This window comes from Falco naumanni, chromosome 7 (genome assembly GCF_017639655.2).
Source record: "Falco naumanni isolate bFalNau1 chromosome 7, bFalNau1.pat, whole genome shotgun sequence".
Taxonomy (NCBI): Eukaryota; Metazoa; Chordata; class Aves; order Falconiformes; family Falconidae; genus Falco; species Falco naumanni.
In genome coordinates, this window is record NC_054060.1 from 29,621,309 (window position 1) to 29,648,924 (window position 27,616).

The following is a 27,616-nucleotide window of genomic DNA, read 5'->3' on the forward strand; positions in this document are numbered from 1 at the left end:
CCTACAGTTTTGATTCTCTAGCTAGTCCACAGATTCTGGGATTTTCTTTGGTTTTTGCTAACCTTTGGTGATAGCAATGCAACCACAGTAATTGCGTGGGATCAATCATTCTTAGTTTTGCTGGCAGTGCGCCTTGCCTTTTGTGCCCACTCTGCCTCATAAGCCAGCTTCACACAAATCCCTGTAAGAAGTCAATCCTATATGCCAAATAATACCTGACAAATTGTGCTCCCCTCGAAGTTTAGACTCTGGTTTGGAAACTGGTTTTCATCTGTTTAAACCCTAAAGTCAACAACAGCAAAGATCTAGAAAACTGTAATGGGTCTTGGAGAACAGCTTGGCCATTAGAGTCAAGAGCAAAGGTTATAGTTAATTTCGCTGCTCAGCATAAACCCAAGTATTTTGCACTATAAAGGTATCTTGGTATCTTTTCCTTTTGATTTTTTTTTCTCTCTTTTTGGAAAGGTTGTCTCTCAGCCATCAGGCGCGAGAAGATTAATGCACATTCAACGCAAGCATCCTGGGGTGCATGTCAGAGCAGGGCAGTCCTACGGTGGTGGGACTCAGGGCTAATTAAAGCCCAACAATGTGTCCCCAATTCATACCAACACTAGAAACAGTGGCTGATAGGGAAATTCAGGCACAGCAGCTGCTCTTTTCACAGCGGTACAATAACTATCTCTTTAATGGGAAGGGGTGTGGGGGAGGGATGCAGCCCAAATAACAGCACCTGCCTGTTTATGCCACACCGAAAATCACAACAGCTAATCCTCCTTGCCTGTCATGTTAATTGTTATGAAGCTCCTTTTGATATCAAACTATTTGTCCTTTGATTGAAATAAATCAGGCCTTAAGCACTGCATTTATCTCGCTATGATACAGGAGCAGAGGTGAGCACTATGGAGAGATTTATACAATGGGAGCAACGTACAGCACACTGGGGCAGTATTTATGGGCTCAAGATCTTTTCATCAGGAAAAGCAGTCTGTTGACATTGTTCACTACAAAAGAAAAGTTCAAATGCTGTATATTACACTACAGCCCTAATACACCATTTGACATGAGCAGGAGGTAAACAAAGCAAGGAGGAGGAGGAGGGGGGAACACCTGGCTGGCTTTTGCACATGGTGGTGTTTTCAGCTGGTTCAGCAAGATATTTAAGATTTGTATACAACTATGGGGCCCAGTAGCTTCATTCTGACTGTTTATGCATTTAATGCTAGGAGTGTATTTAACAGCATTTGCTGATGTTGGTTCACATTATGGAAAATGCACTTCTGCAGAGCCCATAGTGTGCACTGGCACCGTCCTCCTGGCCCAGGGGTGATTGGCAAGAGATGAAGAAAGTTAACCTCACAAGGGCTGAAGCCACCCTGTCTCCATGCCCTCTTCACCTGATAGGCACTGAAGCAAGCCCTCAGTGCAAGATACAGTGAGAAGATGCTCAGAGAAAGGCACATGGAAGAGCCTTTCAGACTTCTAGTGCAGGGAGGATACAGACTGGGAGGTGGGGGAAGAGATCCCAGACTTGTTTGCTCTTCCTGGCATGTTTTGTCCCACAGAACATCACCTTTTTTTCAGAATGACTAAAACCCCTTTGGAGGATTGCAGCTGAAGGGCTTGAACTGACTTCACAGAGCAGTTTGGGTCTTTCTGTTGATTTGTTCCACTAGTGCTCAGATGCCCTTGTTGAGGTCCTCCATCCTCCATCCCCCATGCAGTGCCCTCCACAGAGGTCCTGGGCTAGCTGCTCCTGAGAGTTTGCAAGGATATCTCTGGAAGGATAACCTGGATCCACATGGACAAGGGAAGGGGTTATTTGCTGCAATTCCTCTTTGCCTGCAGGGACTGCAGGTACAAACCTGCCTGAATTTCACTAAGCACCAGTGAATGTTGTTGAAAATTTTCCTATATTCTTTTTGGAGCAAAACAAATAAAAAGTAGATACCCTACAGTGACAGCATCATCTACAATCCAAGAAAATCCTGTTAATCTTTCACACCTCCTAAGAAACACCTGTCTTCTATTTTTACTGCTCATGTTACTAATGGAAACCAAGCAGTTTAACTTTGTTTGTACAAATGTGCTGCTCTGGAGAAGTGTATTCAGAAAAATATCTGTGAGAAGAAAACCAGCAACTCCCTCACAAATATGTTGGTGTTACTGGGAGAAAAAAACTTGAGGTGTTTTGATGGGACAAGTCCCAGAGCAGTGTAGAAGGGACTTATTTGGGGTGAAAGGGAATTTTTACTGATTAAAGGATATTCCCTGGTCTTTTCAGTGTGGAGGCTTCTTTCCAGAGAAATGCTTATGGACTTCAGTGGGGTCTTTCCTGAGCTCCCCAGATGTAGGCAGTGTTGGGGAGGCCCTACTGCCCCCAGAGAGGGGGCTCTAACCTCCCTACTCCTGTGCTGCTTCATAACACAATGCAGAAGTCCTATGAAGAGCAAGGGTTGTGTCTTCCCACAGACTTTAAGCAGGTTCCCAAGCACAAAAATCCCCTTACCCTCTTTGCCAATGTAAGGGCTGTCCCAAAGAACAAACCAAGTGCTCTGACCAGCATCAGATCTCCACAATCCATGTACAAGGTCTCTTTGCCCTGAGGTCTTCCGCTTGCCAGGAAGGACCCCACCTCATGGCAAAGCTGGAAAATGTTCCCTACCTCCTCAGTTTACAAGGTACACTAGAAACTGATAGATATGGAATCCAGACGGTGGGGGATTCACTGAAACAGAGTTGACTGTGTTGCAGACAGTCCCAGAGTAAGGCAGTAAATAAAGCATATATGTTTGGGGATGACCTCACTCCATTTAAAGCCAAGGACTTCTTTCTGTTGCATATATCTTGACAGAGTAAATGCAGTTGCTTTTTTCAAGAAGGTTGCGCTGTGTCTGTGCTCCTCAGGTCTGGCTCCTCTCCTGAGCCTGGACTGCACCAGCCTGGTTTCTGACAAGAGCAACATGACTGGGAGCAAAGTTAATGGCTTACTTACATGTCTGCCAGCCAGTTCCCTCTTCCCAATAAATCCTGAAACCCACTGACTCATTTTAATCAGATCTCCCAGAGCAGCAAAGGTCCCAGCGATTTTACACTCTGTTTCTCATGCAAATAAGCAGCCACCACAGGAGAGGAGGACCTGTTAGCACCATCACCAAAGGGGAAGCTGAGCCATGAGCTTAATTAAACACGGGAGAATCTGTAGCGATGAACATGTCTCAACAGCTGAAAATCTTCACTGGTGGCTTGCAGCTTATCAGACAACAGAGAGTCCACGCAGGAGGTAGACATGCAGAAGTAAGCAGTATGCTGTTGCATTCTGCTTATGCAACAGTTTGTTGTACGGTCCAGCCCAGCTGCTTTCAACTTTGCATAAAATTATGCTTTTTTATTAAAATTACATATGCTTTTTAAATCATGTCAATCGTTGCAATGTGCCATAAAAACCTGTGCCCGTCCTTTAGCAAGGGCATTTATTATGCCACACGTGTGGCACAAGGTGATGTACACCTCGGGTATAAGCGCTATGATGCCACTGGTAATGTGCACCACTTGTTACTGCAGGCACCAGACCTGCAATTCACATGCAGGCCCCACACCTGACTCCAGAAGTCCCTGAACCACCCTTTGACTCAGGCAAGGAAAATAACTCTGGGGAGGCACTGCTCCCTGATAGCTGTCCAAACACTTTTACTGTTCATGGGCATCTGGGTTTCACCTCCAGGCAATGCAGCCTTCACATGAGGCTGGGAAGTTTGTTACAAACAGGGCTGCACCGTAAATAACGTAGCACACCCCATTCCCAGGGCTGCTCCTTGCCTCTGTGCACTGCATTACAAGCCTGGAGAAAGTTGTGTTTTATGTTTGCATTTAATTTACTTGGGTTTGGGGTTTTGCATGAGGTCAGGGGACTTGTTTTTACTTTTCTGACTTTAACACAGTTTTACAGCAAAGGACACAGTTACTGTGGGAATTGCTGTTCATGAGCAGTAAGGCTGTGTTCTCAGGCAGCAGGGAGTTTGTATTTTTATTTCTTAATGACATTCTTTCTGGCTGTGAAACTTCCTGGCTCCATTACTTGCTTTTTGTTGTTTCTGTTGAAATTTGCAATTAACATCCTCACTAGGTGAAAAGAAAGTTGTGAAGCTGGCACTGTAACCTGAAAGCCTGGGTCACTGTGGAGGATGCCTGTCCATCCATGCCCACCGGCATTTTTCTAGGACAGTCACCTATCCACATTATTTCTACACCTTCCTTTTTGAAGGTGCCTCTCAGCTCACCCATTAATTTTCTCTCAGTGTCAACAGCAGGTCTAATCTCTCATCGATATATAGAAATTCACCCCCTTCCCCACTCAGCTCCCTGCATGGCTGGGGGAAGAGTACCTGCAGCCCACCCATGTGTCAGGGGAGCAGGCTGCTTCACCTCCCACGTGTCTGTAAAGGTTTTGTTGCTGTTTACAAACATATTGGATATGCCTGATGGTTCCTGCTCTGCTTTTCATGTTTTGTGCATGGCAGATAGCACTGATCTGTGCCTTGATCTGTAGTCAACAAAATCACTTGCTCACATTTTCTACATCAAAGCTGGGGGGTGGGGGGGAAGAAGCCATCTGGTGAATTAGCTCTAATAAAAATAAAGGGGGTCTCTTTGCATAATAGAGTATTAGGGGATAATACTGTGGGTTGTTGGGACAAATAGCTCTAAAGGGTTTTGACAGCTCACAGGCATCTTGGCTTATGTTTCAATATAAGCATTACAAAACCAGAGCTCCATCAGTGGCAACAGATCTATTGATTGCAACGAGGCTATGATTCCTCACTCTTATAAATGTCTCGGTCAGCTGAATCTCATTATAACAATGTGCAAAGTATTTATTCAATATGATTGTGCTCCATGAGTTGTTCATTTCTTCTACTGTTCCTGTAAAGCTGCTTTAACATTTCTACTGTTCATTATTCACCCAAGTTGTTCTGCTGCTTGGGCTCTTTCGGTGGCCTGTATGGACTTTTTAAAGATGCATAGAAATTGGTCCTTATTTGATACTCGTTTAATTTCTCTTTGCAGGGCAGCAGTCTTCCCAGGGAAGAGTGAAGGGATTTTGCTTGAAGGCAGCAGGCCCCAAAGGGGCCACAGCCCTACACCGGTCAGTGGTTAGCCTTAGCTGTGTTCAGTTCAAAACGGTGATGTGTAATACCCACATCTTAGGAGACAGTGAAGGGATGCTTGCTTGTTCCTATTTCCAGTTCTGGGTGAAAGAAGATTGTACTTGAGATGACATGGATGAGGATGACTTGCAGGCAGTGAGATTTTATTTTTAAAGTAGGTACAGTTTGCAGGCAGCTGGCATCATCTCAGATTTCGTTTGGAAACTATCTGCTCCAATGTGCTCTACAAAGAAAAGAGATTATGATTCTGGTTTTGTTTGATTCTGGTCAGACCTTTCCCTTCCACCACACACACGTCCAGACAAAGATGCACACACATACACACCTGCCCACACTAGTTAGCCTCTAATTTCCAACGCATTTAAGGCTCAGGCTCTGCTAAAGAGTCAACATGGATCCATTATTTGGTGGATAAATAGAAGATTGATTGGCTGGAAAAGACTTTCACTGATGGGGAAATGGCTGCAGGTGTCCTGCCGCAGGGAAACCACACCTGAAAACACAGCTGATGAGCAGTTATAACAGATCTCACCAGAGGTAAAGTCTCTCTTCTGTTTTCTGCTGAGTTTCTCATGCACTGGAAAGTAACTGCAGACATGCTTCTTTGTAGGATCTGTCTGTTTTTCAGTTGCACATAGTTCACCACTGTGCTATGGCTCACAGTAGGTACAGATCTAAAGATGACCTGTGACCCAGAGATCTCCTCATCCGCGTGGACAGAATTATATCTGGACAAGATAAAAATGGAGAAAAATATTTCCTCCTAGCTGCTGGTGGCAAGCCAGAGAAAACACAACCAGTATGATGTGGTTGTGGTGGCACTCTGCATGTATTCACAGTGGTGTTGGCCAGAAGGGACCTCTCAAGGTCTGCATTCCAGCCTCCCACCTGGAGGAGAACTGTGGCCAGCACTGGATCAAGCCAGTCATGGCTTCATCTAGCTAAGCTGTGAAAAACTGCAAGGACAGAGGTTGGAACAGGCTGCTTCAGGGTTTCAGCACCCTCCCGGTGAAGCATTTCCTCCATCTGCTTATCCTGAACATTCCAAGCCACAGTCAAGGCCATTGCCCTGTTCTTGAGAGCAGCTTGGTTCCTTCACCGTTGTAACTGCCTTTGCAGTAGGCTGTTACTGGCTTAGTCCTTAGCCTTGTCTTAGCCAGAAAAAACAAGCCCAGATGCCTCAGTGTCTCATCGTGGGGACTCAGGGCCTATAACCATTTCCACAGCACCCTCTCCAGCTTCTTTTTACCCCCTTGACCTGGGAGAGCCAAAACTGGACAAAATATTCCGGGTGTGGCCTCACTCATGCCAAGGATAAGAGGGAAGAAACAAATTCTCACCTGGTGGCCACATTCCAGCTAACCTAGCCTTATCTATGTAAATTTTTATTTATTTTAATTTATATGAAATATAAAATTTATATAAAATATATATTTTTAATAAAAAACTATGTGATGGTTTGCCTTATCTGAGAGTGTATGGTTGGCTCAAGTCTGACGTAGCATCCTCTGTCATGCTTGGCAGAGCTACTGGCCAGGAGGATGCATCCTGGTCTATACCCTTGACTGAGTTTATTGCAGCCCTTGTGCAGAACTTTGCACGTTTCCTTGTGGACTCCTTGCCTTTCTGCCCTTTTATAGCTAGCCTTTGTGTACACAGGCATACATATATACATGTACATATGTATACAGGAGAACAGCTATATGAGGAACTCAAAACCAGCTGGAATCTAGGAATTAAATCCAAGGGGATCCATGAAACAACAAGCTGTTGTGGCAACAGCTATTGTGCAACTGAAATTGTCCTTATGAATGACAGGACACGCTAATGAAATGATCCAGAACCTCCAGCATGCAACTACAGAAGAGCTGAGCTGTAGAAGTGCTAGTGTTTCCAATACAGAAAGACCTAAAATTTCCCAATGCCTGTAAGTAGGTTTGTGTCAATGTCTTTTCCCTTAACTCCACCTCATGCAAGGGCAGACCTGACTCCTGTTCTCAGTCAGGCTGTAAATATCAGCAGCCCACAAGCCCCCAGCCTCTCCACGGCAGCTCAGCTGGTTTCTTGCCCAATGCCACAGCTGAGCCAATTCCAGCAGCTGCAGCAAAGAGGAGCAATGAAAGGCTGCCAGTGGTGTCAAGGCATAGCAGATCAAACAGAAGATGAAGAAAAGTTCCTCCTCCCTCTCCAAAATCCTCCAGGGCTGGGTGCAGTGGTTTATAGCCAGAGCCTGGCAAACAGGTGATTTGAGGCAGTAAACTACCCATGAAGTTTGGTGACCTGAATTCACTGAGTCAGTTTGGACTCTTCCTATTAGGCTGTTGCTAGAGTGGGGTACACCTCACCTGTATGCACCCGACACGGAGCCTGGGCAGGGCTGTAGGACTCTGCAGGCTACAGGACAGAGCCCCTTGTTCCCATTGTCTCACACAGAAGTTTAGTTACTCTGGGCTATTGCTGTCCATGTTAACCATCTGCAACGAAGATTGTGCTCACCTCAAGCTGTGCCTGTCTTTTAAGCGGTGGGCGGGTCAAACATCTGCTCCAGGCAGCTGAATTGCATCATAATAACTTTTAGCTATGTTGCAAACTTTGTCATGTCTCCAGCTGCTGCTTACCAGTGCTTCCACCAAGGAGTTTATACTATTTCATGTTGTTTCTCTGGCTCAGGATTACATTAATAAATGCTAAACAGAGACAGTCCCTAGTTGAGGAAATAGCATGTGGCTCTAATAGTAACCAAGTGTCAGAGCACTGAAGGAGGGAAAAAGGGGCAAGAAGCACAAAGCAAGCACAGCCATCTCCTTCCCCTTACAATATTGTTTGGGTTTCCAGACTTTTCCAGTTCATGTTCTCCTAAAGTATAGCCCACATCAGTTTTTCAAAAGCAGAGCAACATGATCTACTTCAACAGCACTTTCTAGAAGCACTGATCGTGGGGGAGGTTGAGGGCAAGTAGAGTTTCCTTGTGACAGAGCTGTCAACAGGGCAGCTGTTTGTAACATCGCAGCTTGGCAAACCTCCTCCTATTTAACTGCTTTCCCTTTTGGCTTTGCTCTGCACTTCCCAGCTCCAGAGAGCCAAACAAAAAACTTCCCTGGTGCCAAAGTGTTGCTTTGAATAGGGATGAAAGGGGCAATGCTGTAGCAGAACAATTACCAGTAGGAAGGTAATTACAGATGGCCATGGGTGCAAGAGCCACAGGGGCACTAGGAACAAAAGCTGTGGAGGGCAAATGGGTGATGATCAGAGGCGGTGATGCCCCAGCAGACCCACAGGACTGCCTGACAGTCATGAGACGGGGTGCCCAGTAAGCTGTAAAATACACAAGAACTTCCAATATTCTGCTTATGCAAAGTGCTCAAGTCGTGGTGTGCATGGCTGGAAATGGCGATGAGAGGAGCTGCACGTGGAGTAGCTTCTGCAAAGAGTTTCATAAAGTTGCTATATTATGCAGATATGGTCTTACATGTTGACCAGGTAGAAAACTCAGACAATAAATTAAGGCATCCTCAACAAGTTTTTCAGCTGTGAGTGATTCCTGAACACCACATTGCTGAGAGAGCAATCTTAGCAGTTTTATCCTATCTTTTGCCTTATCAAAATACAATTCTGAAAGTGCTTGGCCTTCAAAAGAGTCTGAGATAGAGCCTGGGTGCAGCCTTGCTAGAGCTGTTCCCCCCCAAACCCTGCCTCCCCACCTGTATTCATCCTTTGCCGTCTCTTCATTTTAAGCCGCTGTCTCCAGAAGCAGCACCCTTCTGCAAAGCCAGCAGACAGCTGCAAGAGGCAGGGCTCGGGCTCAGCAGGATGACCAGCAGCAGGACACGGGTGCTGCCCACCCAGTTTGGGAAACGCTTCGCTTAACTTGGAGCAAGTCACCCTCACCTCCCCTCATAGTTAGCTGGGAGAGACTGGCAGAGACTGATTCGTCTCACTCCAGAGCAGATGTCAGAAGGAGATCAGCTGTATCACACCTCGGATGTGCCTGTTTTTAATTCAGTGTGAGGGGAATGTGACAGCTTGTCCCCATGAGGGGCTTGTAGCCAGACAGCTCAGCCTGGCCTAGGTGCTCCCTCGGGCACCGCAGGCAGCCCGGCTCCCTGATCTCTGCCCATGGGAAAAGCAATACTCATCGCATCAGTTCCCATCAGCACGTGCCCACTCCTGTTCCCGGCTGAACTCTCCCCTCAGGCGTCAGAGACAAGTCTTTTTGGGGAGTCCAAGACCTCCATCAGGGCAGGGGGTGACCAGGAAAACAGTGGGACCCAGCCTGAGCCATGCACAGTGACCATCCAGCTCTGCAAAGTGCCTCTGAGGGGACTGTGGTGCCCATAGCTGTGACACCCCCCCACTCCCCGCTGAAGGACTAGTGGGGTGCCTGGTGGCAGGGCAGTGGCTGACAGAGCGATGCTGATAAAGTCACCGTGCCATGAAGCTGTCTGGGAATTTTACCACTGCTGAAGTCATTCTGGGCCAGCAGCCTGCTAATGAGCATCATTTGGGAGACATTACCTTCACAGGGAAAGGCTCAATGACAAGGGGAAAAACAACAGGCAAGGTTTTTTAAAGAGAGCAGCAGAGAAACAGACCTCTCCTTGCTTCCAGCTGAATCGTGAGCCTAAGGTTGCTGTGTAGGTCTGCAGGGCCAGATGGACAGCAGAGGTGACACTTCCTGGGAAGCCACTGCCGGCCTGTCACTCTAGATAGTCACCCTTTTCTCCCAAGCCAGGGATTCATCAGGCCACACAAGCAGATTTCATCATTATTTGAGAGCAAGGCTGTCAGGGGAGGCTGTGCTTCATGTGAGCTGATTTGAACCCCAGGTAAACACCCCAGCTCTCAAACTGAGGCAACTGCTCCCAGTTATTGCTGCACCATCTGTAACTCCTCAAGATTTACACTAAAGCTAATGAGATCAGTCTCATCTGAATTCTGTGTATCTATTATATCAATCTGCTGAAGAACACAAAGTTTTAAAAAATTATTCATGCCACTAGCTCTTCATTTTTTACTCCCTGTATTTAAGCACTATTTCAATACATGTAGCAAAATCAGCCTGGCAAGCTTGGTTTCTGGCAGTGTTTATAACTGCCAGCTAATTGTATTGAATGGTACCTCTACGTGATGTATTTGATATTCAAATAAAAAACAGAACATAAGACAATCATCATGAAAATGTCTTGAATGCGTCACAGGACTGTGAGAGGGATTAATTTATTAATATTTAATGAGTGATTTGGAAAGGTGAAGTGTCTAAAAATGAAAAGCGCTATAAGAACTTTGTCAATGATGAAAGATGCAGGAGATATTTCATTTATGCAGTTTGACTGTATAACAGCTAGTACAATGTGACTCCAAACAAGGATGAAAAGACGGTCCCTGCAACAGAGAGTTTGTCTCATGAGACATATACTGGGTGCACTAAATTAACAGCTTTCCTCTCTGAGAGCAGTCTTCTGTGTATCAGAGAGGGTTAAGCATGACGGGGTCAATGAAGCGTGTTGCTGGTGGTGGAGTCAGGTCCCAGCAGCAGTGATGGTGCAGCGATAGCTCTTAGGTCTGTGCTGGGATGTGGTCCCCCCTTCCCTTGTGTGAGATGTGAGATGCTTACACTTCACCCCAGACTTGGACCTCCCCATGTGTGCTCCCTCCTCTGGCTCAGTGATAACATGGGTGGAGGCACTGATGTGAGCACCTACGTACAGACATTTGCTCCATGGGCAAGGGCTTATATAGGGAAATTTATAAAATGGCTTGCATCGGGACCTCCACAAGGCTTTCTGCTGCCAGGCACAGCTTTGAGCTGTTTTGTGTAGTGTAGGCTGAGTTTCTCTGCTTTGCATGCCTTGGTAATAAATATATATATATAAATAGATTTGCGTGCACCTCATGTACCACAACCATTTGAACATAAATCAAATTGCCTGTAGGCAGTGCACTTAGCAAATGCACACCCATTTGAGGTGTGAGCAAGAAATAACTTTCAAAGCTAACAAAGACTGCCATTTGCTTGGGTTGGGAGGCCAAACGAAGGCCAGATCTTCACTCTAACTGCCTTGTACTGTCTTTACTTTGATATAATCTCAGCTGTTCCTGTATCATTTTTTGTACATGTAAATACCTTCCCTGCCTTGGTCTTTTCTCATTTCTACCTGGTTTCACTAGGGAAAATTTTGGAAAAGGCTTGTTAAATTTTCTTCCTTCCCTAAACTCTCCTGGCTAGTTTTCACAAAGAAAACTACAGGCTACACTGAAAAAAAAAAAAAAAGGTAAATCTTGAAAAAAGAATTGAGATTGAATTGAATGGTTGAAATCAGCACAAACTTTCCAGGTATCAACGCATTCATTGCTTCTCTCTTGGAAACTGTCAGATGGACTCTGGATCTCCTATCAATGATGTAGTGATGGTAAGTGTGGAGTACCCACATGGGGTGAGATGAAGTTCCCTAACCCTCCCAGCTGATCCAGGAACCTCTTCCCCCTAGCCTGCATGTGGCTTCCTATTTCCCCAAAGATAGAGACAGACTGTGGTTCCCCCAGTGGAAAAGCACCTTGACCAGGTGCCAGAAATCTCCATTCCATCCCACTCAGAGGGCGAATAGAGGTTTGTGTGGCAGTGAGCTCTATGTCAAAGCAGCACCACTCTGGTTTTTATCCCGTTGCACTCCCTTCCCTCACACAGCTCCCTGTGAAAGCTCATCCGGGGCCAGGGGTCAGCTGTGGAGGAGAAAAGCGGTTTATTACCCCTGGAGGCTGAGAAGTAGCTACTGTTAATACTGTATAATCGCTCTTTCAAAGGATGGAGCAGGGCACTGTTGAGACACAGGCTCTGGGTTCATGGGTTCAAGGTTTGGTTTTGATGTAGACTCTGGATGATCTGGGACAAGACACTTGCTTCTTCTAAACGCTGTCACTTGTATTAGCAGGGAAAAGAGAGTCCCTTTTCCATTTTGGTTTTTTTTAGATTGTAGGAGTCAGAAGGTTATGAAATATGAGAGCAAAGGGTCTGACATACAGCCTTTTGGTGTTAATATTGTCACTGTAAAAGCACCCACTTGCATAAACACATATACAGTCTTACACTCACATACAAGTATTTCAGTGTGGTTTCCTGAGGGAAAAGCAGTCCCTACTAGGCATCCTCAGTGGAGAACAGGCTGTGACCTGAACCCAGTACAGAGGCAGAAAAGGAAAAAAAAACAGCTTCAGAGGGGGCAACAATGGACCCTACTGCCCACAGGAGTACCTCTTTCCCTTGGGAGCTGCCTGCACCCTTACTTGGGTGCCCTGAACAGAATTTTTTGTAGCTGGTATGTACTCTCACACTCTCAAAACTGCAGGGTGAACTGGAAGAACTCAATCCTCCATCACCCTCGAAACACAACTAAAAGCAGGTTTTCTCAGGCCAGCAACTGTAGAGCTCAGCTCCTGGGTCATATTTTTGTTGGGTTTGTCCTATAGAAATCTTCTTCATCATATATTCCTTCATGCCACATATCATTTGAAGTCTCTTTCACTGGCTACAGGTTCATTCCCTTTCCTCTAAACTTAGATGTGAACTCTCTATTACTCATATACTCACTAAATGATATCACTTAATAGGTTCTCTTTGCCTCTACCACATTTCCATAACTTGTTCTTTAATCTTCCTTTGATCCTGAATACCAGAGAGATTTATGTGTAATTTATTCTTACGTTGTTGTACTTGTTTAATCTTTCATTTTCAGTCGGATTCATTTTCAAACAAGAGCGCTTGTTATAGGTTCAGATAATTGTTGACAGTTGGGACCTACCTGCTCTTTCTGAGACACGTTTCCATTATTGTGTTTTATCTTTATCAGTTTCCTCTCAACATGTATTTAACTCAAGGGCTCCGAGCGATTCAGCGTAACTCCTTTCTGCCTTCACATTGAGACTGGGGTGTTCCCTTTCTTTGGCACGTACTTGATTGGATCTTGTTGCTCCAAAGGCAAAAAATATGACATCCCCTTTTGCCATTGCAGGCAGTCTGCTGGTGATCCCTAACATCAGCTCCATTCCTTTTTGCTCCTCTTTGATCAATTAATGAAACTCCCCTTTCTCTGTATTTTTTTTTCCTATATGGAGCATGTTATCAATGAATTTATTGCTGTAGAATCATCCTCATCCTGCTTGGTTTAACACATGATAAAGGGTGTCTGAAGCTATCTCTTGCAGAGGTACCCAAATTAAAGCCTCCGGCTGCCCTCACAGTTGAACAGATTAGCAAAGGAATCGATTTACCCCCCAGAAAGATAATTTCCATCTGTCCACCTGATTCTTCAAAACAGAAGAAGGAAGAGCAAGCAGCTGGCCAGCCTCCGTGTGATGCTGGCCGGATAACTCACCAAGGACACTACAGAAGGTGATCCATGAACAGTTTCCCAGAGTTTATTTTGGATCAAAGGAAGAAGGTTGCCTTTGGGAAGAAGCTGTGGTAACTGAAGCAAAGACAAAAAAATCTCCCCAGCTGAGATGGAGACAGCCCACGCCTTTTTAAACTATATCAGTCCCTAAAGACCCTTAGGTTCACTTTGAAATCTGAGATCAGCCCAGATTTTGCCATCAAAATAAGGCTCATTTAAAAAGAAAGGGAAAAAAAAAACCACCAAATTTTTTTTTTTTTTTAAAAAAAGGAAAAGCAACCAAAGCTCCTAGCTCACTTGAGAGCAAATAATTTGTGAATATTATGTGGTCCAAGACCTGCTGAACAGACACCCTATGGATGGATGGCCTCACACTCACGCTTGGGAGTGTCCCTGAAAATCATGGTGCTGCTCCTCCAGGTCACACACTCAGTCTTGGGGAACTGAGGCAGCGCTGGTGGGGGCCCTGGGCACCGAGTGGCAGGAGTCACAGGTGGTGCTGGCCCCAGACACCTGGCAGGGACACGGACTTCCAAAGCACTGGCTTGACCAGTAGGAGCCAGCACGGCCAGGTCTCTTGGCGGCTCCCTGTTGCCTTTCTGATGCAGAGCTGCTATAAATACAGCCCAGTGAGATGGGGCTCCCTGGCAGTTTTGGGGTCCGAATCTGCCTTATATAGCAGCCTTGCTGCTGCAGGAAATAGGAAATTTTTTTTGGGGGAAAAAAAATTAAAAGCTGAAATTCTCAGGAAAAAGGAACTTCATAAGCTAAGATGGAGGGAGTATATCAGTAATTTAAATACAACAAGTGGTACAAAGCTCTCTGTTTAGTTCCCCCACATGGTATCTGGATTTATTGTAAAGTAAAAATCAGAAAGGGAGCCAACTAGGAAAAAAAACTTACTCTGCATTGTAATGGCGCCATGAGGAAAAAATATAGGAGAAAAAAGCCCATCTAATGTCTTGTTAAAATAGATTTAATCTCATCTCAGACCACAGATGCTAAAATGATTTCATCATAATTGTATTGTTATGGAATGACTGTTCCGTGTAATCTTCGCTCTGAATTTCTCAGCGTTATGATGTTTGATTACGAGGGGAGGAGGTTCAGCATTAATTTTTCCATTCAGCTTAGAAGAGGTGTAGGTAGGTAAGAGAAAAAGGGATGTCTAATGGTGATACGTGCAACTTTTGCAAAGTTGGAGACATTTTAAAAAGCAATTTGGTAGCAGGCTGGATGTTTTACAGCCTTTTATTCTTTTATTTTGTTTTCCAAAGTTGAGAGAAAGAAAGAAAAAAAATCTTCCTTTTCAGACCTGCACTCATTCCCAGCTCACTTGAGCTGCTGCAAAACCTGCTGGGGTTGTCCCTGAGGGACCAGAGTGAGCTGATGGGAAAAGCCCAACGTGGCTGAACTGAAATTAGAGCATTCTATTCACAAATCTATTCACAGTCTGTCTGCAGACCCTGGAAAGACATAAGCGCTCACAATGGAGATTTTTGTTTAAAATAGAAAGGCAGCACTCTAGGCCATAGCAGCTCCAACTGCAAGTGGGAGGTGGGGTATCACCTTCCTCTTTTTTGTCGGTGGGGAACACAAGGAGCTCACAGCACTCCAGCACAGCTGACGTAACCTGAACATCATGTGCATCTCCAGTTTGCTTAAGGCTGCACTGGGTTAGGATAGTCCCTGATCAGGAATTGCAGCTCCTCCCCCAAATCCCATATCAGTACATCAGAGTGAAGTCTGTCTGGAGATAACCAGGGAGCTAAAGGGCATTCAGCTGTGCTCCTCCATGTTATCTGGGCTTGCACAGGGAGGCCAAACCAAATGAGACCCTCAGTGCATAATTAAGTTGTTCTGTCAGCAGCAAAAACAATTAAACCTGGATTTCTGCAGATTTGCCTCTGAAGTTGTGTGCATGCCTCCCACAGAAAGCCAGCAGATCTCCTCCTACAGCATCTTCAACACACAGCCTCCTTCCTGAGGGTCTCTCCTGAGCACCTTTATGTCCTTTGCACTTTTTCCCTTTGGGCACACAATGATGATGCTCCCATCATATGCCATGTGCTCTGCCTCTGCCTTTTGGGCAAAACGTAAGATGTGCAGCAGCCAGGAGCTTTGCGGGGGCCTGTGGGGGCATTGATTCAGCTCTCCGTCCTCAACACAGTCTTCTGATTTTATGAAACTTGCAGGAATTTAGTAGTTTGAAGACCTTTAGCTCCCTGACAAAGTTTGTTGATGTCGGCCAACAGATTGAGAAGCCATGGGGAAAGGCGAGGGGCACAAGCCCACAGACTACAATGGCAGAAGTTCTGTTCTCTTCAGGCCTCAGGCTTATAACCAAATTATCAAAGAGAAAAATCAACTGTTTCCCCAGGATGTGTGACTTGGAGAGGAGTCAGGTGGGCTTGTTCATGACGTGAATGAAGCAGAGGGAAGGCATCCAGCTCCGGCATGGAGCAGCCGGGTGGGCTCATACATTCCTGCAGAGGCTTTGTACTGCCCTTTATCCCTTCTTGCTGGTAAAGCTCTGTAACCAGCAGCAGTTTGGAGCGTTACACAATAAACACTCAAAATGGTGACAGAAGGAGAACAGCTTGATCAGAGCCTGCTGCTGCCACTAATCTGCCTGCTGCAACTTCTGTTGCTATTTTGGCTGCTGCTTCTTCCATATTGCCTCTTGCAGTGTGTCCAAGAAAGCTGGGCTATTGATCCTAAGCTCAGATGTACCAACCTCAAGCAAACACTTAGCAGGGAGAACACCAGCACAACATTTAGATGGAAAAAAGTCTATGCCCAGGTATCTGCTTTGGTTGCTGTTATGCAGTATAGTTCAGATTCACAGTGCCATAGCTTAGCATAGTTTGTACACAATTAAACCAAAGATGTTTAGGGCACTATTTCACTGTTCAGGCCTCAAGGAGCCTTGCAGGGAGAGCAAAGCTCTTGCAGCTTTCTCCCAGAGGCAGTAGAAATCATTCCTTACGTGGATCTTGTGACGGGACACCTTTGCGTATCCAGGAGCAATTTTGTACCTTTATACATTAAAGTCAGGCTCTGGTCTGCCTTTCAAACACAGAACGGATTATGTTCTAGGGAAAACACATTTCAGACAGCCCTGCATCACCAAGGTCCTTGAAGCCCACCACATGAAGATACCAGAGGTGTTTTTTCTTTGCATTGTGTTTTTTTTATCTCACTCATCATATTTTCTTGCAAAAGATCTGCCTTTCCCCCTCCTTCAGATTTCCTTCACAAAACCTGTGACATGAGCAACATACATATCTGCTCTGAAGCTACAGTCATCTGTTGTTCCCTGCAAGGCCAATACATGCATGGGGCCGCTGAGCAGAGTGGGCTCTTATTATTGTCTTATTATTATGTAATAATGGGCTATTATTTAAGTGTTGGGAGCATATGGTACACAATGCAAGGGAGCCACGCGGTCCTCAGGGCTCCTGCAGCAGTGGCAAGTGCACAGACCTGACACCACCACAGCAGCTGACCCAGGAGGTGATTTTCCAGCGAAGGGAGAATAACTACTAGCAATGATGAGCTTTGCTGAAAGGCATATTTTAAGGAGGAATATGAGTGAATGAAAGGAACTGTTACCCTCTGAGTCAGAAGAGTAAAGGTAACTCAATTTCCAAGAGGCTTACACTTAAACAGTCCAACAAGGACAGCTGTTGGGAGCTAGCTGGTGTTTGGATAGTAAATAGTCACCTCTATTAGAAGCTCTTTCCTTTTGCATTTGTCAATCTTCATATTGTGCCACCACTGTAATGCTCAGCAGAACCCTGTTAGGAACAAGCCCCAAAGAATGCAGCAGAGACAACCTCCAGTCTGGGAGAAAGCCCCACACACAGGGTTTTGGTGATGGGAGGGTGGAAGAGACGTAGCAGCAGTAAGACGTGGTATCCTGCCAAATTGGGATGGAGAGCAGAGAGGCACCAGGCTTGGTGCAATGCAAAGGGCAAACAGGGCCAGATGAAGGAAAAAGATGCTACCTAGGAAGAGAAGCTGACGGGGAGGGGAGGGAGAAGGTTTTGCAGAATGAATGTCTAAATTTGCAGGAAAGAGGGCAGAGATCCAAAGGTTTATTGACAGTTAAATATCATTCTCCTCAGTTAATTAGTTTCATAGCTACTGTTAACAATACATCAAGTGGGCTGAAAATCGTGCCAGTAATACTAGGAGAAGCACAGAAGTTATTAACAGACACTTTCTTATTGAGAAGCCCCTGTGTTGTCAGTGTTTTTCACTGTCATGCATCAGATGAGCTGCACAGTATGGTCCAGGGGACCTGTTTTGCATCATTTGAAAAGTAGGGTTCATTTCTGGTGTCAGAAGAAAGCAAAGTTTGAATGGTAGAATTCATGCCTAGACACTTGTGGAAATTGTCCCAAGACATCCCTTCTCTTGGATCCTGCCAAGCTGATCATCATGCTTTATCAAGGAGGGCTGTGTTTTGTGCCTGTCATGGCTGTGTGACTTTTAAAACCAGAGGATCTTAAGGTCATGATCAAGGCCTCTCAGAAGCGTGAGATGGCTCACAAGACCTGAACAGTAATACTGTCAACAGCCCACTCTCACAAGAGTACCTAAACAGTGCATCCCAAACCATGAGTCACTTCTGAAAATCTTGGCTTGTGGGGGTGGTTTTATCAGAGCTTTGCCATTTAAAAACCGGAGAAGCAAGAGAGCTGTAGAAATGCATTTCAGGAATAGCTTGTAGACACCCACCTTAGTCCTAAGTAAGACTGAGGAGGTGCTACCTGTGGTGCAGTGCTAGGGGACTGCATCTCTGGGATAATTCATGCTGCTCTGCAGCAAGCAACTGCTAAGGTTCAAAAAGCAAAAGGTGGAGGATAAAGTCCCAGAGTCGGGTATAACTTTCACTTCTGTAAGTGATTAGTGCTTTTCACTCAGGACTGATACTAGACAATTACTCTGCAAGTGTCATTTTCCTTTAACCACCTTCCCGACTGCCAGTTCATGGACACCTGCAGGGGGATATGCATGGCAGTGGCTCACCATATGGCCATCGCTGCTCCTTGCTGTTGCACATCAGCTGTGCAATGAAGCCAGCCTCAGGGTATTTTTAGTAGGACTCTGCATGCTTCTTCTGCAACCCCAGAGCACGTCTTGGGTTTCTCTGCTGCCACTTGCCTCAGGAGCTGTAAGGGAACTGCTCACCGCAACAGATGAGTGACAGCTATGGAGACCCAGCAGACAATGTGGTGCAATCACTGTGGTTTCCAGCAGCCTGCTCAGGCTGGCACTTACAGTTCTTCTGCCTGTCTTTTTTTGGTCTGACTACTGCCTTTCCCTGAACATCATGGTGCTCAGTGCTGGCTTGGGATGGGAGCATCACCTCCCTCACAGCAAATGTGGTTCCAGCAATGCCATGGCCATCCAACCCAGGAGAGATTCCCTGTTTCACACCTCTATCACTCATAGCACGAGAGCAGCTCAGAGCTGTGTGACAGGTGGCTATTTGTCATTTTTTTCAGTGCTTGGTCTTGCAAAATACAGTTTTCCTTTTCTACCTTCCCCAGGTGGAGGTGCCTCCACTCATGGGGGTGCCTGTGGCAAACACCCTGACCTTCGGGCTTATAACAGTATAACAAATATCGTCAGGCAGCAAAGCTCAGCAAAAGCAACCCAGCCAGTAAAGACATGCTCAAGGAAGCCTCTCACCACTGCGGCACCCCAGGAGGCCTGGCGGGGTGTCCTGAGGGCTGTCAGCACTCCTCTGCCACTGTCAGAAAGTGCAGCTGGAGGGTGGCCAAGGGGAGGGACAGTAGCCAACCACCCTGCCCAAACCCCCTGTCTCTGGTTCCAGCAGAGCACTCAGAGAGGCTTGCCAGATGGTGAGACCTGCTCATCACACTGGGGTAAAATTTAGTGTTAGATTCAATAGCACCTGAGATACCTCAGAGGCAGAGCAGAAGAGGGAGCGGGGGATTTCCCAGTGCTGATTATCGAGCAGTCATTAGCAGGAGCTGCTCCCCCTGCCAAGGGATTAGGTGAAGCATTGTTTCTCACTCAATAAATCTTTACAATAAATGCCTAATTCTCCAGGCACCATGTATGAAAATTAATCCTGATCCCCTCCTCCTTTTTTCTCATCGCAGGGATGTTGTCTTCTGCTGTAATGACAGCGATGCACTGTGATGGCACAGGGAAGGTGCACATCCAGTGAGCTGGACTGGTGGGGACAGGGAGGGAGTCACTAATAGTGCCCCTCCAACATGCCCAGTAAGCAGTGTAGCAGCCCTGGTAGCACTCATGCTCTTGTAGTCTGGCCATTGCCATGAAGCACAGTCCTAGGAGAGACCCAGGACCTCGTGTTGCCTCTGGCTGCCTGGATGCAGCAAGAAAATGGCAAGGCCATTTTCATCTCTGATTGGTGTCATTGACAGGTCTTTGCTAATCAGCTGCTGAGCATGTTATAAATGCTCAGAGATGCTGAACGGAAGGGCCACGATATAATTTTTAGCACAAGGAGAGGTTCCTGGCTCTGGGATCAAAGCATTCTGAAGAGGAGCTTCAGGACGTGATAGTGATGTGGGAGGGTCCAGCAAGCCAAAGGGATATTTCTTTCAAAGCATGCTTTTAGCAGGAGCTAGGATCCACGTGTGAGCAGAGAGTCAAATACCATTGTGCTGTGGGACCTCCGGAGCCTCCTCTGTCCCTGCAGGTCACCAGCCTCTGGAGGGAAGCGGAGAAGCTGTACCCTCTCCCTAATTCCACCTCTGAGGAGAAAGCAGGAGCTCAGGCTGGGTTTTAAGCAGGACAGGGGAGCAGGCCTACAGGTTTTACTCATTAAATTACTACATTATCCATGCAATCAAGCCTGCTGCTGCCTAATTCCTGCTGGCTCCCCGAAGGGCCGACATGTCTCTCAGCCACAAACAAGGGTATCATCCCCAATGCTGCTTTTCATTTCTGCATCCCATTCACCCTCCGGGACACATCTGCCTGTGGGATGTGCCCTGGCACACCCCACTCAGATATGTCTCAGCCCCAAGAGCAGAGGGGGGGCACACTTCTCCCTGTCCACAATCTCAGACAGAAGCATCCCCACGGAGAAAGAGGGCTGCATCAGGCGGCGTGGGACACAGTAGTATCACATGTCATGAGAAATGCTTGTTTAACAAGGCCCTAGTTCACGCACAGAGTGGCTTTTACAGCATTGTGGAAGGTGTTGCCATCCAATAATCTAAGATATAAAAAGAGGGGCACGTGGGTTTGCCCTCAGGTCTGGCGCAGGGACAGCTGCATGGGATTTCACACCCGGCCACATCCCTGCAATGCTGAAAGCTCCCTGACTTCCAGGTGTCATGCTTACTGTCACAATGAGGCGAGCCAGCAGCTGCGAGTCTCCTGGTCCTTCCTTGCATGGCAGCATCCAGTGCTGTTTGCTCACAGGGTGTTTGCAGCTTTCCCTCATCCTGGTCCAGCATCACCATTCACCATTTATGGAAAAAAAAAAAACACGGCAATTTTTTTCCCCAGCCACACACAAGCATTTCCGCACAGCGACACCCTCGAGTCAGTGCACGCAATCCTCCCTCGGCAGCGCTGGCACTGTCAATCTTTTCACACCTGCTAAGTGATAGAGTGCTTCTCCCAATTTACTTATCCATCATTTTTATTGAGAAATCTGCTCTAGTCCCACACAGTTATATGAGTTAATGGAATGATGATTCGGGGATTCTGCAGGAACGAGCTGTGATTTCAGGCACACCGGTGCAAAGCTGAGACTGCACCACAGTATTTCCAGCACGGCTGCACAGAGCAGGATTCGATCCCTTTTGCCATGAGTTTCTAATTATTTGCATCTTCTTTTGCTTGTTTTTATCATTTTAAATATCTGTGTTGATTATTATTGTAATTTTTAAAGCCATCTGGCCAATTATTGCTGTGTTCCTGAGCAGAGAGAATACTGTGCCAGTCTGTTCCCATTAGAAAGCCTCTCTCCTTGATTAATTCTTCTGGTGCCAGTTTGATCCCCACTAAGGCATGGGGAGGTCACTGCTGCTAACACCCCAGCAAGGCAAGGAACAAGCACCCTCCCAGTCAGCAGAAGCACTGTGGCACAGAAACAGAGTCATTTAAAGGAGGGGAAAAAATAATATGCAGGTTCCCCAGTGACTGCCATTTCAGTAGGAGATGAAGCCTGGGAGAAATAATCGATAATCTTCTGCATACACCAAGTCCCATAGCACTTCAGAACCTTAAAACATGTATGAGAGCTTTCACAAAGCATCTCCTATATAAAAGTTTTCTAGAGCTTAAAGCCACACTTGACCTCTGAGGTTTAGAGAGCCTGCTTTTTCCTCTGCACAATAGCGATCAGCATCTTTCAGGTTTGAATACAGGTCGGGGGCGAGTAAGAAGGACGAAGAAGAGGGTTTGGGGTTTTTGAACAGCATCATGAGGGCTGCAGTGAAACTCCAGTGATGTCCCCAGGGTGGTACCAGCTTAGCCTCAGCAAGAGATCCTGCACAGTCAATGGGAAGTCCAAAGTCTTAGCTAAATTTACAAGACATTTGAAATGTGTGTGTTGAGAGGCACTGAGGGACATTCCCATCTCATCAGGCCTCGTGTTAATGGAAGCCAGATAAACGCTCACTCACTAAGAAGGGAATAGCATATCACCACTGACATCCTTAATCACAACCAATGCCAGCAAAATACCTACAAGTCACCTGACAAGTACGTTTAGTGCACGATAAACGTCAGCTGCTCCTTTCAAACATTCCCTCGTTCCGCACTCCCATCCCTCCGGCCTGGTTGAAGCCGGGCTGGGATTTTGCCTCAGAGCTGACAGACAAACCAAAGCTTGTGCCAGCTGCCAGGCGGACCCAGGGAGCAGGTGAACCATTAGCAGCTCCCTGCCCGGTGCCTGGCCTGCCATCTCAGTTCTGTATGTGCTACAGCAGGAGAAATTCAAGCTGGTTCAGGACCCTTTCAATCTACAGAGAACTGCCGCGGTGCTGAGAGCAAGCTTTTCCCATGCACAAGCCACTACAAACTGTGTCAAATCTGTCTCAATCCAAGAGCTGCTGCTCCGTGTCTCTGACGTTCAAATGGCTTGTATAGTGCATATATATCACAAAACTCCAGGAACTGAACTCTCTTTAGATGACAATTGATTAAACATTCAAGCTATATAAAGTACTGAAGTATTGTAAATACATTTTAAAAGAAAAAAAAAATCTTTGAAATTCACTTTACGCTTTCTTTTCAATTATTTATCACAGAATCTCAGCCCCATTAAAGTCAGGCTTAATGGGCTTGTTTATATATTACAGAAAACATTCTGCTTTTAATTGCCTGCTGAAAGGCTCTTACACCCGTCTCTCAGCTTTGCAGCACTTAACCGGAAGGCAAGAGCCCAGCGAGGCCAGTGGTGGGCTTGCCCACCGCATCTCCATCCTGGGATGCTGAGTGGGAAGGAAACTCACCCACAGAAATCAATCTGCCCCTTGAGAGGTTCTTTTGCTGATGAATTCGCCCCAACTCTCCTCCCCAGTCAGGTGCTACATAAGGGGACAATGTCAACCTGATGATACTCCTATCCACTTTGCCGTAGACCCATTACCTCCGTGGCTATTGTAGCCATCTGTATTCCTGTGGTACAGAATTACTTTGCCTGTGGCTTCTGTTCCCAAGATCCCTCTTTTTATCTCTTCTTACTTGCTGGAAATGATCCAGGTTGTTTCCATGAGGGCTGACACAATGGGAGACCCATGACACTTCAGAGCTGGGGGCCACCCAGCCCCGTAGCAGCACTTTTGATGGGGGGTGGGGTGGGGGTCAGATGCTGACTGTATCCTCCTGCTTAACCAGCTGCATCGGGGTTGCAGGGCAGGGCCGAGTATGGGCAGAAGAGCACAACTGAAGAAGATGGATCATTAATTGAGGAAACGAGGTGTATTTTGGTCTTTAGCAGCAACTCCCTGAGAACTGGGAAGGGAAAAGGCTTCCACTGGGATGCATTGGGGAGGATCTAGAATAGCATAAATGTCTGTATGGGTTGTGAATGTTACTGCGGTGAGGTCTGAGCAAAGTGAAAGGGGAAAGAAAAAGGAGAAAAAAAAAAGGGAAGGGAGGAGGAGAGAAAAGGAAAGGAAAGACTAAACTAGGAGAGGAGTGGAACAGAGAGCAGTGGAGTGGAAAGAAGAGCAGAGAAAGAAAGGGAAAAGAGAAAAATAATGAAATAAGATATGAAACAAACCAAACCAAAATAGAATTAAATTAAAACATCCAAGGTTCCTCTTCTCTGATGCTTGGGCTTGGCTGATTTTATCATCTGTTCCCCATATTAGGAACTCAGAATATCTTGGGTCTGTATCTGCAGCTGGCCACAGAACTGAATGTCTGAAATAACAGTCCAGTATTGTGGCCACCAGTGTTCCCCCAAAGCCCACGTGCAAGGCGGAGTATTTCAGACTGCTAAGTCAGTAAGTGCACTGTGCTTGGGAAAGCAAAAACTGTGTCATGCACACAACGGGAGGATAAATAAACTGGAGGAAAAACTGTAGGTTTTTCTCTCTCTGTGAGGATTGCAAGTGAGCATTAGCACCTCTGTGCATGGTCATGTAGCTATTTCTGACCCTGTTGACCAGACTATCTTGTCTGACTTGCCTTAAGGGAAGAAGAGAGATAACTTCTGTCTATAGGTGCATGCCAAGCACAGAGACAACCGTCCTTGCCTGCCATAACCAGTATTAAAATAATGAGTCCATATAAAAGCTGTGTGAGAAAAAAAAACACACCAACTTTGCTGTTTCTTTTGAAACCCCCTTCAGCCCCAGCAATTAGTTTGAAGACGAAGGAGTAAGTTCTCTAAATTCACTTTAGAAGTGGCTCCAGTTTCTTTAGAAGTTTGATCCTCAGGTACCTTAAGTTTAGAAGAAAAAGGAGAGTTGATGTCATAATGACTTCTGGATTTTGTGCTGAAATTACATTTTTGGCGCCGTTAAATCCCATTGTGTGCTATGGAGGATATAATGTAATTCTCATCAGAGGCAGGCAGCAGTGAGGTTTACTGGCACTAAAATCAATAGGCACTGAATAAAATGGCTCCAAATGATTTAGAATCATGCACACATCTTCTTTTTGTAAGCTTAAAACCATTTGGAGAGGCATTAATTCATTAAAGGCCTCTTGAAGAATGTCATCATACTGTGTAGTCTGGGCCTGTGCACATCAAGACCATCATAGATTGTGGTTTTTATTAAGGAGACTGGAGAATATAATTCTTCCTGGAGTACAACAGGCTTTAAAATATGGTGCACTTTGAGATCAAAACAATGTTTATTGCAATGTAGTTACTAAATATTTTAACATGTACAATATAAAACATAGTGCATCCTGGAATGTGTGTTTATGCTACTGAGGTAGCTGCTGGACTTGTCAGATCCATTACAAACCACCATGTAGAGTTTTTTATTTGTTTTCATTTCCTCTTATAGTTTTTTTTTCCTTTTTTTTTTAATTGGTTGCATGCTATTATTTATTTTTATGTAGGACCACCATCCCAAAGCTCAGTACCTTTTCTCTTAAACATCTTGCAGATGTGCAATTAGTATGTCTGTCCTTATTCTTACATTTGAATATGGGCATTTATACTTTCACACCAATAACAGGATCAGTTCCTTTACTGGGGAGTGCAGTATGATTCCATTAAAAGGAAAATAGTCTGGAAATAACTGGGGACCTCGTCATCGCCTCACCCTCTGCAAGCCTGCAGCTGAAAATGTCACTGTGGCATGGAAGATAAAACTCAGAACTTCTGCTCTGGATACGCTGGTCGATAGAAATCAAGGTGACTCATGGACTAACACGGGCCATGGTTATGGGAGCCACGCTAACGTATTGTCTCCCATTGCATAGCTACAAGTCAGATTATGATGGGCCATTTCTTTACCTGCACAAGGTGGCATCACCCTGCAGATAAGCAGTGGGACTACAGCGATACATGGCAGCTGAAGAGTCAGCCCAGCTGGTACCCATTGCAGGTTTACCTCTGGATGCAATTCTGGCCTCCGAGCACTCCCTCATGTTTTAGCTACAGCACATCTGCTGTGGGATGTGCAGAGCAGACACTCCACATGCTGCTTTGGCAGCGGAAGGGACGGGATCTGCGTGGTCGCGTGTGCGGTGGTACGCAGCCGGGGGAGCACGGGCAGTGGTGGCAGTGAGGCGGGAAGCCAGCCCTCCCTCCGGAGATGTGCTTGATGGATCCCAGCAGCTCAGCATGTGAGCAAGACCCCTTTGATGTACAGGTTCTCTTCCTGGGGATAGGATTTCACATGCAGGGAGGGACAGCTGCGTCCCTCTCCCCTGACTGCCAAACCACAACAGAGAAGCTGACCGTTCATTTAAACACTTAAAATCAGACCCTTCCTTTACAACAGATGTTTCCTCCTAATATTTAAGAATTAACTACAGTCAACTCAGACCTGTACAGCTTCTAAGTTTACGGTACTACCAACACTGGGAGGGAGGACTGGTATCCCTGGGCTGAGTGCTGTGCTCTGCTGGGACACAGTTGCCTTCACACCACCCTGGGAACTTCGCAGTCTATGCCAGCTCATGGGATAGCTTAGGAACAACAAGGAGGCATATCCAGTTGCTTATGACTGTAAATCAGAAATCACAGACATTGAATTACATCAGCTACATCCCCTCGGCCCAGCCCTGAAACACAGGAATGATGGGCATGAACACAGTGTGCAGTGTGGTCAGAGAAGTCTGACAGTGAGGGTGATTATCCATGGTCAACCAGAGCTGGTTCCCAGGCTGACTTTTTCCACTTTATTTCATGGACAATGCTGAGGTTCATTTTCTGAAAACTATGAAATTTGGCACAAGGACTAAAATGAACTAGATTTGACCAGGAAGGGTGGATGAAATTGAAATGTGCTGTTTTTTCCTCATCACGTATGTTTGACAGAGCCTTCTCATGAAGATTTTGACAGAATCTAGGATGGATTTTCCTGCTGTTGCTAGATGGAGGGGGCCCAAAGTAAGGACATCTTGGCTCAATTTTGGTTTGCAAAAAGCATTTGCAAGGATCAGTTTCTACCACTCCACAGACCAAAAAATAATTAGAAAACATCTGAAGCTGTCCCATAAACATACCCTTACACCTGCCCTTTTTTATTGTTTTGGTTCTATTTTTTAATTTACAAGAACAAAATACATGCACTAAGGCTGGAGTTAGTGGAACTTGGATCACATCCAGCCCCCCTACCAGCAGCCTAACTGCAGCACTCAGGTCCAGCTGCCTTTGCAAGGGGTGAAGGGATCGCACAGAAGCACAGGGAACATGAAACAGGGATGAGGAATCACAGCTGAACTATCCTGCAGGTAGAGGAGTGGCAGTGAGGAGAAAGGCTAGTTATCTGCGTGAAATTCCTGGGCATCTTCCAGCAACTGAAGTTCAAAGAAAACTACATTATTTAAGAAAGCTTTGAAAATATTCATTGAAAGTTACAAAAAATTGCTACTTAAATTCCAGGGCCTTTTCCCTGTTAATTGAAATGCTAAATGAGTTTCTGCCTGTCCTGATTTTTCCACCGTTTTACCTGTTAGCAGAAAAACATGATCCTCCATGGAATAAGCTTCAAGACATCCACAACTAAAGAAAAGTTGAAACTTCAGGATTTATGTAATAAATATTAATATTTACATACCTAACAGATTCCCTCTTTCCTTTACAAAGTATATATTCAGGTATCTGAAAACAGAAACATTCTGGGATAGAACATCACTGCTGCTCTCTTTTCATTTAATTTTGATATTAGATTGCACTGTGTTTTCACCCAGCTTCCACCAAGTTCAGCTGAAAACATAGTGTCTTCTAAAAAAATTGTAAACCAGCCCATGGGGTGGGTTGATACAGAGGAGTACAAGGGCTGCAAGGTAACATCTCACAATGTGCTTCTATTCAAGATGCTGAAATTAAAGAGTCCCCTATAAAAATGCCTGTCATTCTCAGCACACCTCCTTCCCACCTGCTGGGCATCAAAGAGGCTGGGG